Source organism: Hyla sarda, chromosome 1, assembly GCF_029499605.1.
Source record: "Hyla sarda isolate aHylSar1 chromosome 1, aHylSar1.hap1, whole genome shotgun sequence".
Classification (NCBI taxonomy): Eukaryota; Metazoa; Chordata; class Amphibia; order Anura; family Hylidae; genus Hyla; species Hyla sarda.
This window is the reverse complement of record NC_079189.1, coordinates 432,330,992-432,347,066: the sequence shown is the minus strand read 5'-3', so window position 1 is coordinate 432,347,066 and position 16,075 is coordinate 432,330,992.

The following is a 16,075-nucleotide window of genomic DNA, read 5'->3' as shown; positions in this document are numbered from 1 at the left end:
TATAGAAGTAATTTACAAATCTGTTTAACTTTCTGGCACCAGTTGATTTAAAAAAAAGGTTTCCACGGGAGTACCCCTTTAAGGCCAAAATGGGCTTGGTCTTTCTGGCACCAGTTGATTTAAAAAAAAAAAAAGTTTTCCACGGGAGTACCCCTTTAAGGACCAGGCCAATTTTATTTTTGCATTTATTTTTCCTCTTTGCCTTCTGAAAACCATAACTGTTTTATATTTCCATCCACAGGCGCATATGAGGGCTTGTTTTTTGCATGACCAATTGTACTTTGTAATGTAATCACTCATTTTACCATAAAATGTATGGTGCAACAAATAAAAATATTATTAATGTGCGAAATAGAAAAGAAAACTGCAATTTAGCAAATTTTGGAGGGTTTTGTTTTCATGTTGTACACATAATGGTAAAAAATTACATAGTTTCATTATTATGTGGGTCAATACAATTAAAATGATACCCATGGTTTCATGCTTTACTATTACTGTACTGTTTTAAAAAAAAATCTCAAACTTTTTAAAATTGCCCTATTTTGACCACCTATAACTCTCAAATTTTTCCATATAAGGAGTGGTATGCGGGCTCAATTTTTGTGCCGTGATCTTTAGTTTTTATTGGTACCCCTTTTGGTTATATTTAAAGGGGTATTCCAGGCAAAAACTTTTTTTTATATATCAACAGGCTCCGGAAAGTTAAACAGATTTTTAAATTACTTCTATTAAAAAATCTTAATCCTTCCAATAGTTATTAGCTTCTGAAGTTGAGTTGCTGTTTTCTGTCTAACTGCTTTCTGATGACTCACGTCCCGGGAGCTGTCCAGCTCCTATGGGGATATTCTCCCATCATGCAAAGGATATTCTGTCATCATGCACAGCTCCCGTGACGTGACATCATCAATGAGCAGTTAGACAGAAAACTTCAGAAGCTAATAACTATTGGAAGGATTAAGATTTTTTTATAGAAGTAATTTACAAATCTGTTTAACTTTCCGAAGCCAGTTGATTTTTTAAAAAACAGTTTTGGCTGAAATACCCCTTTAACTTTTTAATCGCTTTTTATAAAAAAAAAATTTGGGAATAAAATGTTTATGCTGTTCACCGCACTGGATCTTTTACAATATATCTTGATTGTTCGGAGATATACGCAGGCGGGGATACCAAATATGTTCATAATTTTTTTAGGCTTTTTTGGTATAAAATAGGAAAAAGGGGTCATTAAAATTTTTATTGGAGGTGGGGCAATCCGATCATCCATTTAAATGCCTGTACTGCTGCAGATGCCACAGATCCGCCATTACCGGTGGGTCCCTGGAGATAGCAGCCGAGACCTGGCGTATATGATGTGAGCACCTGTCCGGTGCTCGTGTCACGTACAGGATGTAAATGTACGCCCTGGTGCATTAAGTATCAGGACATACATTTACATCCATTGTCCTTAAGGGGTTGATATAGGATGCCACATGCAAATTGTATGCCATTGCCGCAGCCTCCCTTCCAGACAGCCACCACTGCTGCTCACTGTTCTAAAGTGGCTGTAGCGCAGCCTGAGCTGCTGAGCGGCAGTGTGGCCACTTTAAATTAGTGAGCTGCGGTGGCTGTTGGGAATAGAAACGGCATGGGGGGGGGGGGGAGAATCAGGGGGGGGGGTAATTAAACTGGCACAGCGGGAACAGAGGGAGGGGTGTTAAATGAAATGACACACAGGGATTCATTGAAATGGCCCAGGGGGATTGGTGGGGGGGGGGGGGGGGGTGTCATTCCAATCCCCCCTCTGACCCCCCTGTTCTCTTTCAGTTCCCAATCCCCATCCCCTCTGATCCCCCTGTGCTGTTTCATTACCCCCTCTGATCCCCCCTTTGCCATTTCAACTCCCAATCCCCCTCCCTCTTATCCCCCTGTGTCATCTCATTTACCCCCCCCCCTTCCTCTGATCACCCTGTGCCATTTTAATTTACCCACCCCCCCCCACACACACACACACACACACCGATCCACCCTGTGCCATTTCAATTAGCCCCCCCACCCCCTTGTCCCCCCGTGTCTCCAGCAGGCTCAGGTGTAGGCAGCATCTCACTGGTGGGTCTGAGACTGGGTGATACAGACGAGTGCCTGTTTAACAACTCGGGCTGCACCACGGCCGCTTTAGATCTGTGAGCAGCGGCAGCTGCTGTCCGCAGGACAGGTGGCAGTGGCACACAATTTGTATGTGGCATCCTATATTAAAAGGAGTGGCCATTGCATTGCCGGTATTTTCAATATACCGATACCGGCAGGCCTAGGGGACCCTACCTAGATGGGGCTCCCAATACACCACTGCAGGGGGGCCCCCAAATTTATTGATACCCCACTGCAGTTTAACATCTGGTGTGGGTAAGCTTTTTGAAGGTTTTCTGAGAGATGCATTCTGGAGTATCTCAATGAAAATAACCTTCTAACAGAGCACCAACATAAGTTTATGCGTGATCAGTCCTGTTAGACTTATCTGATCAGCTTCTATAAGGAGGTCAGTTATAGATTGGAATGGGGTGAAGAAGGGGATCTTGTATATCTGGACTTTTCTATGGCATTTGATACTGTTTCACACAAAATGTGGATATAAAATGTGGATGCTGTGGCTAGGGGAGGATATATGTAAATGGGTTAGCAGCTGGCTCAGTGATAGGAAGCAGAGGGTGAGTATTAATGGAACTTACTCTGGTTGGGTGATAGTTACACATGGGGTACCACAAGGGTCAGTACTGGGTCCACTTCTTTTTAATAATATGTTAATTAATGAACTTGTAGAGGGATTACAGAGTAGAATTTCAATATTTGCAGATGACATTAAACTGGGTAAGGTGATCACCACAGAGATGGAGAACATAATATTACAGAGGGATCTGGGGAAGCTGGAGGCCTGGGCACAGACATGGCAAATTAAGTTTAATGTGGATAAATATATGGTTATGCGCTTGGGCCATATAAACAAAACGTACAATTATGTGCTCAATAATAAGACATTAAAGGGGTATTCCAGGCAAAAACTTTTTTTTATATATCAACTGGCTCCGGAAAGTTAAACAGATTTGTAAATTACTTCTATTAAAAAATCTTAATCCTTCCAATAGTTATTAGCTTCTGAAGTTTTATGTCTAACTGCTCAATGATGATGTCACGTCCCGGGAGCTGTGCATGATGGGAAAATATCCCCATAGGAGCTGCACAGCTCCTGGGACGTGATTCATCAGAAAGCAGTTAGACAGAAAACAGCAACTCAACTTCAGAAGCTAATAACTATTGGAAGGATTAAGATTTTTTTTAATATAAGTAATTTACAAATCTGTTTAACTTTCCGGAGCCAGTTGATATATATAAAAAAAGTTTTGGCCTGGAATACCCCTTTAAGTAACATGAGTACCGAAAAGAACTTGGGGATATTGGTGGACAATAAACTAAATGTTTGTGATCAATGCCAGGCAGCGGCTGCCAAGGCTAAAAAAATTCATGGAATGTTTCAAGAGAGGCATAGAGGCTATAAGGACATAGTTTTGCCTCTGTATAAATCAATAGTCAGACAACATATAAAGTATTGTGTCCAATTTGGGGTACCTGTATATAAGAAGGACATGGCGGAACTGGAGAGGGTGCAGAGGAGGGCGATATAGATAATAAATGGTATGGGAGGATTATAGTACCAAGACTTCTTGGTCTTCATCTTAGGGGAGATCTGATCACAATGTATAAATATATGAATGGACAGTACAGAGATCTTTCTAGTGATCTTTTTATACCTCTAGAGATCTTTAATCTCTTAAATGGAATTAGTTTTTGCCATAACTACAACCAGTGTTATCTTCATTTGTTGATAAAAAAAAAGGCTATGTTTACTTTCAAATTGTTTTCCTGCCATGCCATGCCATGAGGAGAAAGAACAGCCTGTAAGATTCAGGGACAAAATTGTGGGGAGGCACAGATCTGGAGAAGGGTCCAAAAAAAATGTCTGCTACACTGAAATATTCCAAGGGCACAGTGGCCTTTTTATTTCCTAAACTAAGTAATTGTGTGTGTGTGGGGGGGCTCGTAAGAGAGGTGATTAAAAACCCAGTCACCCAAGCTGAGATAGCTCCTGCACCTCCTGGCCTTTGAACAGACATTAATACAATGTCAAGCTCGTATCTCACCTCACCCTTTGCCACCAGCAGCCTCCCCGAACCATATGGAGCATCTCTAGTCCTGGCAAATCCAGGCACCATTGAGAAAGCCCTCGCCATACTCCGGAAGAGTCCTCAGCTCTTTCCCCACGACACCCCAGGTCTCACAGAGAATGTGACACCTACTGAAAGCCCTGGGTCCTCTTCTCTGATCTCTACTGGACTGCCTCTTGGGTGGGAGTCGTGAGTATGTCCCCCATTGCTCTTGTACCCCCCTGCCATATGCCTTGGGTGGGCAACTCTGAACTGCTTTGTTTCTACCTTGGGACGGGCCTGTGAGAATACTGGGTGTTGCCATTTCATCATGTGTGTAGCCCCTCATTTTGATCGTTGCCTGGAAAGCCCTGTTGCTTAAGACTCTGGGGAAGGTCTTCTATGCCAGCTTATTCCACCTCCCTATGGTTCCCCTTTTTGGATGTCACCTGTAGGAGGGGGGGGGGGATCTATTCTGATTGTATGTTTCCTGTATCAGTTGTTTGCTTCCAGTGTTTTTGTCATTATTGTAGGGGGTCTCATGATAGCTCTACTTGGAATAGAAAGGAACTGTACAAAAAAGATGGTTTGCATCTTTCTCTCAAAGGAACGAATGTACTTAGTGAACAATTCCAAGAATTTGCTAAGGAGTATTTAAACTAGGAAGGGGGCAAAAGAGTGAAAATCCATGAGTTCAATTGCCCCCCGAAACAATGCCAGAACATGTCAGTAGCACTTTGGGTTACGTTGCAGTTTGGTAATCAGAAAGTAACTCGTGTAGGTGTGATATATAGACCAATAGGCCAAATTAAAGAATTAGATGATCTACTAGTTGAAGAAATAGCTAAAATGACAATGAAAGGAGAAGTTATCATTATGGGAGACTTCAATCTTCCGGATGTAAATTGGAAAACCAAAATAGCTAGTTCTGCCAGGAGTACAGATCTTCTAAATTCCCTACTGGGATTATCTCTACAACAAGTGGTTAAGGAGCCAACACGGAGGGAGGCCATTTTGGATTTGGTATTCACAAATGGGGCTTTGGTATATGAGGTTATTGTAGGTGAAAGCTTGAGATCTAGTGATCACCAGTCAGTGTGGTTTAATATAAGAACAGTGAAGGCGTCACACCACACAAAAACAAAAGTTTTAGATTTTGGAAAAACAGACTTTTCAAAAATGAGATTAGTCATAAATGAGTCCCTATCAGACTGGAACGGATTACATGGAGTCCAGGAGAAATTGGACTACTTAAAAGACGCATTATTGAAGGCAACAGAAAATTGAATTACTTGCATTACCTGGGTAAATTGGTAGACCAGCAATTATGCCTGCCATTCTATTACAGGCATTGAGACTGTGGTTACTGTGCTCATATTATTTATGCATTATGGTTGAAGGGGCTGCTTAGTTCACAAACAGCATGCTGTTCATTGTACAGTTCTACTGCTTTGGTAGGCAGAGTGCTCCGGACCTCAGACTGGGTTGATATTTCACCTTCCATCAAGACCCTTAGCACACAGCCAAGACAACACAGGAGTGGCTTAAGGAAAACTCTGTCAATGTTCTTGAGGGGTCCAGCCATAACCCTATCTTGAACTTAATCAAACCTATCTAGTAAGACCTGAAAATGGCTTTCCACAGATGGTTTCCATTCCAACCTGATGGAGGTTGAAAAGATCTGCGGAGAAGAATGGCACAAAATCCCCAAATCCAGGTGTGCAAACCTTGTGACATCATCCCAAAGAAGACTTAAGTCTGTAATCTTTGTCAAAGAGGATTCAACTAAGTATTGAGTAGAGGGTTTGAATAAATTTATCAATGCTATTTTTTAGTTTGTACTTTTCAGTAATTTAGCAAAGATTTGTAACATTCTGTTTCCACATTGTCATTATGGGGTATTAAAGGGGTTATCCACCATAAGGTGATTTTAGTACGTACATGGCAGGCAGTAATGGACATGCTTAGGAAGGATCTGCGTTAGTCTTGGGGCTATATGGCTATGTTGTGAGATTACCATAACATTGTGGCTAGCTTTTTGTGAACTGGTATTTCCTGTTTGACTTTTCTTTTTTTTTTTACTACAAATCCCACAATTCCATTTTCCTCCCTCCCACACATCAGCCACCCCACCCATTGAAACATAAATGAGCTGCATCCATTCAAAGACCTGTGGTTTTCAATCAGGGTGCCTACAGCTGTTGCATTAGTTACAGATTGATCTCTCTCCCACCAAGCGATCACTCCACCCACTGAAGCAGACAGGCTCCCTGTCATCAGCTGACTAGTGAGTCAGGTCTCGGCTGCACTGCAACCTGGGAAAAATCTGAGACAACAGATTTTGTGAGAATTGTGAGAAAACCGTCACACACAGGTACAGATACTATATTGTGAACAACACCTAACTTTACAGCCCCTGTAGCATAGTCAAATAAAAAAAAATCCTGGAATACCCCTTTAAGTGCAAAAGCAGAGCTATGGAGGGCATTAAATTGATATCGGTTTTGCAGAGTTGATTAAATAACCTATTCACAAATTCTGAATATCAGTACACTCCCACCAAATGTAGAGCATGGACCCTAGGGCACTATCACATCTCCAGCAAACATAGGGATAGTATTTGTGTAAATTGACCATGGTTCTAGACCACTCTGAAACAGTATTGTAATTCACCTCTTTTATGAGTCAGTAAGAGAGACTTATGACCCTGTTCAGTATCCAGCTCCTGACCCCATCACCTCATGCCACATCATACCAGATAACAAAGGAAAATAGTCAGTGTCCTAGAGGAGAGGCTAGGTTTTTTGATTTAACTACAGAGTTGAAAATAGCGTAGCCACAAGTCTAGGGTAACAGTGGAGGAGTAAAGAGCTCGATGAGCGGCTTTAATCAGGTCCCAACATGACAGCCCTCTCCCTAGGTAATAAGTCCCAAAGGGAAAGAGAGAAATTGGGAACCTGATTCTGTTGCTGGGAAAGAGGGGTTACTGACAAGTGGACCCAGGCCAAAGTTTTTAAAATGCCAAAAGATCCACTGTGTCTGGAGGGGGGCCATTGATCATTCTTAGGGTGCATTCGGTGACCAGATCCGGCTGGGAGATGTGAAAATCGGGCACTCCCGTATCCAAGTCGGACCCGGCCCACAAGTCATTCATTTAAAGGAGTCGACCAGAGTCGGATAGTGACTCCGGTTGGCTCCTTTTTGCCCCGTATGCGGTTTTGTGACCGGACGGAAAACCGTACTACGGTTTTATTTGGTCATTATCAGCCGGATCTGGTCACCGTATGAAGGAATCGTGGTGTACATGCACCTTTACTCAACAAAGAATTGGCAGCCCAATTTGAAAGCAGTCCAGAAGGCAAATGTATTCTGATGCCTGGTGGTAAATGGCAAAATCGGGGAGACCATAACCAATAGGGAGCTTAGGTGTAGTAAGAAGAGAATACTTTAGGCAGGGCACTTTACCATGCTACACAAATTTATATGTTATCTGATGTAATCTTGAGAAATAGGAACTGGAGACATTCAAAGGTTAATGTAAGTGTAAACGTTTGTGTAAATGTAAAGAATGTGTTTTATTTTTTTTTTTTAACCCTGCCAAGCAACAAAAGGGTTTGTCAATTAGATATTATCCTGACTCACTTACTTTTGCATTTATGATATTTATATTTTTGAAGATTCTGCAGAAATTTAAATCTACTAAAAGGCCTTATCTTTTGTGGTTTCCCCTCATACGGATGTACTTATGGTTTTATAAAATTTTTCAATTTCTGCTGCAGAAAGAGCCTGCCGTGTAAGAATGTAAGTCATCTGCTTCTATAGAGTAAGGTCAAAATGCATTAGGTTAGCATGGATTTCTTAAATTGAAATACAATACAACATCCCATATCAATACATTGGTTCATTGCAGAGGTATATGCCGTTGCAGTAACCTGTGAGATGATGACCTGTAGAAAGCAAGAATGGCGCTGCAGATGGGTTTATATCAGGCAACGGTTTACTGCTCATGCAAGCTGTGTTGTTAGACAGTGTAATCTCAGCGTGCATGGCTGCTTTCCTAGAGCAGCTCACAGATAAACACATTGAGATTAGCGAACAAATTGGATAATGATGTCAAAGGGAACTGCTGACCTTATACAAACACACAACCCATATCCAACCTTAGTTTATGATTATACATTTTCAGAAAATATGTAACCTTTTTAAAGATATGCCTGACTATTTCTGATTTGTAGTGTCATATATGTTGTATTAAGTTTCATATGAAAATATATCTTGACTATAAATCGAGATTTTCCTAGCTAATGTGACGGAAAATATAAGTTATATGAAGACAGGAGGCGAGTATCTTGCATTAATCTTTCTTTATTAATGCCCATAGCAGAAAAATTAAAACTTTTATTTTAATGTATTCAAAGAAAACTTTCTCGAAACTACAACTCCCAGCAGTCCCTTTGAGGTCTCAATGGCCAATCATAGCCAAGTGGCTCATATAAAGGGGCTGCAGTGTCATAACTCCTCCTCTTTCTTGACTCGACGCCATAGTCGACACAGGATAACCGGACATGGACTTCCTCTTGACTCCACGACTCCACGACGGACCTCTGGAACCGGAACGCCGATGCATGAGCAGTCTCCAGACCGCTGGCTCCCAGATAACCGAACTGAAGAAAGAACGTCCCAACGGGGACAACAGGAACAACTCAGCCGCCGTCACATAGACACAGGCCATCGTCAGTATCCTGAAACAGAGAAGAAAAGAACACCATGATAGGGTTGGGTTCGGAGGGAAGATACTCGCCTCCTGTCTTCATATAACTTATATTTTCCGTCACATTAGCTAGGAAAATCTCGATTTATATATCAGACAGGAGGCTCGTATCTTGCAAGTTCAAAGCTAACAATAAATATTTCAATACGATATAAATCAGCAGGTGGGTTCAACCCACGTTAGACAGGACCGACATGGATACATGAGACTCCGGTCTGAAGTAAAACTGGCGAAAAGTCGTCTCCGACGACCAATCCGCAGCGAAGAGCAGATCCGCCAGAGAGCCCCCTGAAGTAACCACCTCAGTGGCCATGGCACCCCTGGAGGAGTGCGCGCCGAACAGGGAGACGTCTATCCCCGCCATATCCATGGCGGACCGAACCCATCGGGCTAAAGTAGCCGATGACACCGGTGAATGGGGCCGGACATAGGAAATAAGGAGCTGAGAGGAATCTGGAGACCGCAAGCCCGACGTCAGAGTTTCGTATGCCTGTAGGCAACGAACAACACAGAGCCGGGGATGATCAGGGAAGAAAGGATAAAAGACCGTGTGAATCCCGGTCTTGGTCCTACGAACGACGGAGAATCGAACGCCATCCGGCGAGAATTGATGCCTGGAGACATCCAACGCTTTCACATCTGATACCCGTTTTATGGAGACCAAACATAAAAGAACGGTCAGCTTAAAGGATAGTAATCGTAAAGGAAGGGCATCGTTCTCCGCCCATGCGGAGAACAAGGCTAGAATTTTAGAGATGTCCCAAGTGGCCTGGTATTTGGGACGCGGGGGCCGTTTAAACTTAATGCTCCTCAGGAGTCGATAAACCAGAGGATGTTTGCCGATGGGTAAAGTGTCTACTGGACAATGGTACGCTGAGATGGCCGAGCGGTAGACATTGATAGAACTAAAAGATTTTCCCGACTCAAGGAGTCCGCTAGGTAATTGATCACTACGGACACAGGAGCGTGAACTGAATCAACCTGTCGTTGATCACACCAACGAACCCAGAGTCCCCAGGCTGATCGATATGCCGATCGTGTCCCGGGGGCCCAGGTCAGGGCGAGGAGGTCCCTAGCCGATCTTGAAAGTTCGTTATCTGATTCTGAGACCCCGAAACCAACCACGCAAGGAGAGGCAGGTTGCCCTGCCGTACCAGAGGATGGAGATCCTTGGTTGGATTGGTGAGGAGATGAGGGAAGTGAGGGAGCAACCGTGGATAATCGATCGCCATCCCAAGTAGGAGAGGGAACCACGGTTGAGTCGGCCACCAGGGGGTGATCAACACGATTGTCGCTCTCTGGTTCATCACATGAAGGAGAACCTTGGGAATCATTGGAAACGGTGGAAACGCATAGTGTGTCCCTGCCGGCCAGTGTTGTCGAAACGCGTCGACTGCGCGAGCTTCTGGGTCCGGCCTCCAGCTGTTGAATTGGGGCAGCTGGTGGTTGAGGCGTGAGGCGAATAGGTCCAACCGAAATGGACCCCAAATCCGCTGTAACGCCAGGAAAACCAAGCGATCCAGCTTCCAATCGCTTGCATCGATCAGGTAGCGGGAATTCCAATCCGCCACCGAGTTGGAAACTCCCGGGATGTATTCCGCCACTGGTACGATGTCTCGGAGAAGGCAGAAGTGCCAAAAATCCTTCGCGATATCCGCCAGGATTTTGGACCTCGAACCTCCCAGGCGGTTGATATATTGAACCGCCGTCACATTGTCCATGCACAATAACACACAGCAGTTGTATGCATGTGGTAAGAAACTTCTGAGGGCGAAAAATGCCGCCAAGAGTTCCAGCGCGTTGATGTGTAACAGAGACTCTTCTGTGGACCACGTCCCTCCTGTGGAGGATTCTCCGCACCGAGCACCCCAGCCCTGTCGGCTCGCATCCGACTCTATGATGACGTCCGGGCTGGAGTTGAATATGGTCTTGCCATTCCACTCGACGGCATGACGAAGCCACCATTGTAATTCTTCCGCAGCTTCTGGACAGAGGGGTACCTCGTCTGCATATTTGAGGCCCTGTTGAAGGTGCAGTGTTTTTAGCCTCTGGAGGGCCCGATAGTGGAGTGGGGCCAGAAAGATAGCCTGGATGGAGGCCGAAAGTAGACCCACCAGACGCGCAAGGACACGTAGTGATACGTGACCCTTCCGAAGTACAGCCCTGATCTCCTTGCGAATAAGGGCTAGCTTGGACTTGGGGAGGCGGAGAACCGATTGTTTGGTATCTACCAAAAAGCCAAGGAAATCCATTTCCTGAGCCGGGGTGAGCACAGATTTTTCGTGATTGATCAGGAAACCCAAGCTCTCTAACAGAGAAATCGTCCAATCCATATGAGTAATGGCTTGAGTCCTGGATCGAGCCATGATAAGTAGGTCGTCTAGATATATGATCATCCTTACTCCCCTGCTGCGCAGGGATGCAACCACGGGCTTCAGGAGTTTGGTGAAGCACCATGGGGCGGATGATAGGCCGAAGGGAAGGCAAGTGAATTGCCACATTCGACCTCTCCAAAGGAAGCGGAGAAAATGTTGAGATGAGGGATGAATGGGTACGGTAAGGTAGGCATCTTTTAAGTCTACCTTTATCAGCCAATCCCCTGGCCACAGGAGGTACCGAAGGAAGTGGATCCCCTCTACATGTTGGTTCAGATTGCGAAGGTTTATAACTGGGCGGAATCCGCCACCCTTCTTCTTGACTAAGAAGAGGTTGCTGATGAACCCCTGGGATGACGGGTTGACCTCTATCACTGCTCGCTTGGACAGGAGATCCTGTAATTCGTTGTCTATGAGGGCAGTGTTTAGATTTGAGAATCTTGTGGGGGGTGGGATTATGTCCAACTCCGGAGGTGAGTGGAATTCTATTTGATACCCTGCTACGGTGTTGAGAATCCATGAGTCTGCCGTAATCGCAGACCAGGCATGGGTAAAAGACTGCAGTCTGCCCCCCACAGGGATATGCGAGTGTGTGTGAAGAGGAGTACTCACCGGTATATGGACGGGAACGGGGATAGCCTCTGGCACCACGTCCTCTCCAAGGTCTACCTCTGGGAGGGAAGAACGGCGCGGGTTGCGCCACAGGGAGTGGGTAGGATGGAGGAGCCTGTGCGTATTGAGCTGTGGCTCTAGGTGGTGGCCTGTAGGCATTAGACCGGCCGGCAGAGCGGCCCTTATTTCTGCCGGCCTTAGCAAAAACCTTATTTGAGGATCCGGATTTCCTTAAGGACGTTTGGGCCTTGTCCAGAGAGGTAAATAAACCCACAAATTTATTGATATCCTTTATAAGAGTATCACCAAAAAGCATGCCCTCGGCTGAGGGACCTGGTTCGGATCCAGCCAGATGTGATAGTTGAGGATCCAGCCTCATCAGTATGGATCTCCGCCTTTCAGTTGAACAAGTAGTATTGGCGGATCCAAGCATACAAATGGCCCTCTGGGCCCAACCTCGAAGTTGGTTGAGGTCTACAGGCTGGCTGGATGCAGCTGCCTGTTCAAAAAGGTTTAGGATCTTCATAAAGGTCCCAGGAGGTCCAGGATACAGTCTTGTATCGATCTAAAGGACCGTTCAATGCCTTTCTTAGGGAATTTACCATTTTTTGTGAGATATTTCACGAGGACAGGATCTACCTCAGGGGTAGCGGTCACTTTCCTCGGGATCGAGGGTCTAGGGCATTCTGCCTTAAGTTTGTTTCTATTCGACTTCCCAAGGAACTTCCGGGTCCAATGTTCAATGAAATTAGAAACTTGTGGGAGAGGAGCCCAATCTCCGGAGCGGGGGTGAGAAATCGCATCCGGGTCGAAGAATGGCTCTCCGAGAGAGTCAAGTATGGTTTCGCCCTGGGTCTCAGGGGTAGCGTTGTTGGGCAACGCTGTAGTCCCACCTTCCTCCTCATGGGATTCAGACTCTGCAGAGGATTCAGACTCATCGGACGTATCCTCATCAGAGGAGTCCACATAGGAGTCTGGTTTTGCCCGCCTGGCGGACCTATGCCTCTTAGTTGTATTCTCCTCGAGGCCCGAGGGTCGGTGAGAGTCTGGAGGTAGTGTGGGTTGGGAGGCCGTGGTAGAGGCTGCCCGGAGCATGGATGTATCTTCCCCTGCCGGGGAGTCGTAAGCGGGCACTGTGTGCTTACGCTTGTGTGAGGCTTTCCCTCTTTTAGTCACCGGATCATTAGTGAGTGACAACGGAATTGGTGGTAAAGGTTGATGAGACCCTGATGGTAGCACAGCGGATGCAAGAGCCGCTTGGACCGATTTGCTGATCAGGTCTTGAATTTGCGCAGCTGTCATAAACTGCGTGGTCTCAGGTTGGGAGCTCAGCCCCGGTAGGGAACTGGCATTGGCTTCCTCAGACATGATAATGAGTTTGTCTAAAAATAAGATTATAGGTATATATATATATATATATATAGTATAGGTATATATAACCCTGAACTGCAGAGAGAGAGGGCAGGAGAGGGTTAACCTGCACTAAGAGGCTTAACCTGCACTAAGAGGCTATAGCCTGTAGTCGCTGTAATAAAAGAGGGGGAAAAAAAAATAAAAAAATAAAAAATAAAAAAAATAAAACCTGTATATGAATATATATATGCTCAGTGACGTTCAGGCTCCTATTCTCCTCACCGCTGGCGCTGAACTGAGCACTTCGGTGGGAGGTACAGTGGAGCCTGTGAGCCCAGAGACGAAATCTCGCGAGATTACGTCTCTCCGGGTCTCTGATTGGTAGATAGGTGCCGCTCCTAGAATGCGCCGCCCCCTCCGCGCGCGTCAGCTGCGCGGGAAGGCCGCGAGCGGCGGGAACGGCAACCTGAGGGGAAGAAGAAGCCGCAATATGGCGCTGAAAAGACGGCGCCAATGGAAAAAGGTTAGATGTTGAAAGAGGGTGCAGAGAGCGACCGCGAGGCCGACGTGCGCAGGGAAAAGGAAGGGAAAACACTGTCGCAACAAGTGCCGTGTCAGAAAAAAGCTGACCTCAGATTGACCCCAGCCAATGATCGCAGGTGCAATCACTAGCAGGGAGAGAGGTCAGGAGAGTAAGTTAGTATATATACCTGAACAATAAGATGAGGTAATAATAGATAAAATGTACACCTATATAAGAGAGTGAAAATCTATACTTATCTGTCGCTATGAGCAGAAAGAAAGAGGAGGAGTTATGACACTGCAGCCCCTTTATATGAGCCACTTGGCTATGATTGGCTATTGAGACCTCAAAGGGACTGCTGGGAGTTGTAGTTTCGAGAAAGTTTTCTTTGAATACATTAAAATAAAAGTTTTAATTTTTCTGCTATGGGCATTAATAAAGAAAGATTAATGCAAGATACGAGCCTCCTGTCTGATATATAATTGTAATTACAGCTCTGTACTGTGTAATTACTGTAATAAGCAATGGCTCTATAATCCAAACATCCAGCTCGATTTTAAAGGATAGCTTCTCCTTCCACGTACCTTAGTGAATAAAATGTAAGAATAGCTTAAAGGGGGTGTTTATCGGGAGTACTACTTTTTTTTTATTTTATTCCTGCAAACCCATTTAAAATGTTTCTGATAATAGATGTACCGTATTTTTCGCCGTATAAGACGCACTTATTCTTCCCCAAAACTGGGGGGAAAAATTCGGTGCGTCTTATACGGCGAATACACCCCTATCGCGGCGGTCCCTGCGGCCATCAACGGCCGGGACCCGCGGCTAATACAGGACATCACCGATTGCGGTGATGCCCTGTATCAACCCTTCAGACGTGGCGATCAAAGCTGACCACCGCGTCTGAAGGTAAAGTGACACTAACCCGGCTGTTCAGTCGGGCCGTTCGGGACCGCCGCGATTTCACCGCAGCGGTCCCGAACAGCCCGACTGAATAGCCGGGTCAGTGCTTACAGGACACCGGGAGGGACCTTACCTGCCTCCTCGGTGTCTTCTCCGTTCAGGATCCCCTGGTATGGCCGGCGCTCTCCTTCCTCGTCATCACGTCGTCTTAATGACATGATGGCGGCGACGGAGAGCGAGGATACCCGGCCGGCAGCAGTGACGGGTCCGGAGCGGCGGCGACACATGAGTATTACCTCCTATGCAGTGGTCTTCAATCTGCGGACCTCCAGATGTTGCAAAACTACAACTCCCAGCATGCCCGGACAGGCAACGGCTGTCCGGGCATGCTGGGAGTTGTAGTTTTGCAACATCTGGAGGTCCGCAAGTTGAAGACCACTATTGGGTTCAAAATCTTTCTTTTTTTAGATTTTGCACCTATAAATTGGGTGCGTCTTTTACGCCGGTGCGTCTTATAGGACGAAAAATACGGTATTTTAAACCATGAAACACACTTTAAATGGATTGTGGAGAAATAAGATCTACACTGCTCAAAAAAATTAAGAGAACACTAAGATAACACATCCTAGATCTGAATGAATGAACTAATCGTATGAAATACTTTCTTCTTTACATAGTTGAATGTGCTGACAACAAAATCACAAAAATTATCAATGGAAATCAAATTTATCAACCCATGGAGGTCTGGATATGGAGTCACCCTCAAAATCAAAGGGGAAAACCACACTACAGGCCGATCCAACTTTGATGTAATGTCCTTAAAACAAGTCAAAATGAGGCTCAGTAGTGTGTGTGGCACAATCCAATACCAGACATAGCTCATAAGTCTGAAACTTTTTTAAAGCGTACCTGAAATGTCCACAGTTCAGTGGGTTCCACCTGGACATTCCAGTGCAAAGGAAACCTTGCTCATCCCCAGAGCTTTGGCAAATGGGCAATGCAGACAGCACTAATGAATATCCGTAGATGTGTATGTTTTTTTTTTTTTTTTACAAGATCCAGCTTAATTAAATAGCAAACAGGTCTGCACTATTCTTTCAAGAAGACCCTGCTGCATATGTCCTGAACCGAGGCTAAAATTACACACTTTTGGTCTCTGTAGGGTATATGGGTTCAATGGATCTGCTTAATGCAGGGCCAACCCTAGGCAGGTGCATGGGGTGCACTGCACCCAGGTGCCAGGGGAATGGATGGAGAAGGGAACACCGAGCTTGTGCTTATCACTGTAAACAAGTACTGTAATAACACTCATTTGCAGTTCATAAGCCCCAGTTTGTCTTTCGTACATATTGTACAGAGGAAGTCC